General features: G+C 45.6%; 1 protein-coding gene and 1 long non-coding RNA gene across 3 annotated transcripts in view; one reads left to right on the plus strand and one right to left on the minus strand.

Annotated features, from left to right (window-relative positions):
- TLR3 (toll like receptor 3) overlaps nucleotides 1-1,736 on the minus strand; it is a 22,107-nt gene that overhangs the window by 11,219 nt on the left and 9,152 nt on the right. The gene's annotated exons all lie outside the window — the stretch shown is intronic.
- LOC109304046 overlaps nucleotides 1-1,736 on the plus strand; it is a 12,718-nt gene that overhangs the window by 9,741 nt on the left and 1,241 nt on the right. The window lies entirely within an intron of this gene.

The raw sequence follows: 1,736 nt of genomic DNA on the forward strand, positions 1-1,736 counted from the left end.
GGAAAAACGCAGGCTCAGGGGTGATCTGATGGCCACCTATAAGTTTGTCAGGGGTGACCACCAGTATCTGCGGGAATGTTTGTTCACCAGAGCGCCCCAAGGGACGACGAGGTCGAATGGTCATAAACTACTGCAAGACCGTTTCAGGCTGGACATAAGGAAGAATTTCTTTACTGTCCAAGCCCTCAAGGTCTGGAACAGCCTGCTATCGGAAGTGGTCCAAGCACCTACACTGAACGCTTTCAAGAGAAAATTGGATGCTTATCTTGCTGGGATCCTATGACCCCAGCTGACTTCCTGCCCTTCGCGCGGGGGGCTGGACTCGATCTTCCGAGGTCCCTTCCAGTTCTAATATCCATGAAATCTATGAAATACCTGCCCCTTTTCCCAATTTGTTATCATAATTGAGTAATTACAATTGCAATAATTCAGTTTGTGCCAGAAATTCAAATACATGAGCCACAAAGAACCCAGTTCAACTTTCAGATCTTAAGTATGCTTACAGAGGTTGCATCTAGGAAACAAAAAACAATCCCTTGTGCACTCAGGATCCAAAATGATTTCATCCTTTATCCAGGAAGTGGGGTACCTGGATTTGAGATCCTCCTCAGCCTGACAGAACTCATATCCCTTACTTTCTGCCTCTCAGAAGACTGTATTAATTAACAAAGATAACTCTGGGTAAGGACACCTTCACTCTTTCTGTTTCACTGTGCAGAAAGATTCATGGAAACAAAAGGAAAACAAGCAAGCTGCCTAACCCTATAGCCCAGGGGTCAACAGTGTTTTTGAGAAGAGTGCCAAAAACACCTGCAACCTTGACTTGTAAGATGTTGGTATGCCAGGGGCAGACAGTGGGACAGCTGCAAGGGGCCTGATCCTTGTTGCAGACAACCACAAGCAGCCCTGCCCCCTTCCCTGCTGACCACCTCACGGTGTGCAAGACACGCAAAATGCCTTCATGTGCCATGCTCTGGCACCTGTGCCGGGGGGTTGCTACCCCTGCTATAGCCCAAAGAATGAGGCACTCACTGAGAGAGGGTGCAAGAGGAGTCCTTCCAAGTTCTGCTTTTAGGATTATTTCTATATTTCATCCAACATGTGTTTAATACAAATATATATAAGCAATCTTGGGAACAAGGACCAGAATTCAGGTCCTTGTCTAGCTGAACGTTTTCTTCACAGTAGTAGAGCTTGAAATGGAAGGATAGAAAATGTCCTGCATAGGTCACCCTGTAGCCTGATAAGTAGAAACAATGAGGTGGGAGATGCAGATTTTAAACTACCCACCTCTCCACTCCCCAGAGGCCATTATGTAAAAAAAGGGGTGATCCAAAAACACTACCTGGCTTGAGCCCTATAAGCAGAAGGATGAGTGCTTTCCAGATGTCAATCACAATTATGTGGGAGAGATACCAAGCTAAGGCTCAGTCCCAGGTATGTATGGAAACAGAATTCTAGACACCTACAGAACTACCTAGTTAAATAGGGAGTTGATTGGTGAATGTAGGTGTCCGCAGGGCTAGCTCCAGGTTTCTGGATCACAGGTTTGGGTGCTAACACATCACATTCCTCTAAATCCCACTAAAAGGGCATAAATCCTTTGCCAAATTTAGCCCTTGGACCTACAGCTCCTGACCCTACTGAAACTGATTTAATTCCTTCCAACTAGTTAAGCTTACTGAATAAGTATACTTTTTCAATACTGACAAGTGCAGGGTGCTGCACTTAGGCAG

This window comes from Gavialis gangeticus, unplaced genomic scaffold (genome assembly GCF_001723915.1).
Source record: "Gavialis gangeticus isolate Ggan-Ray unplaced genomic scaffold, GavGan_comp1, whole genome shotgun sequence".
Taxonomy (NCBI): domain Eukaryota; kingdom Metazoa; phylum Chordata; order Crocodylia; family Gavialidae; genus Gavialis; species Gavialis gangeticus.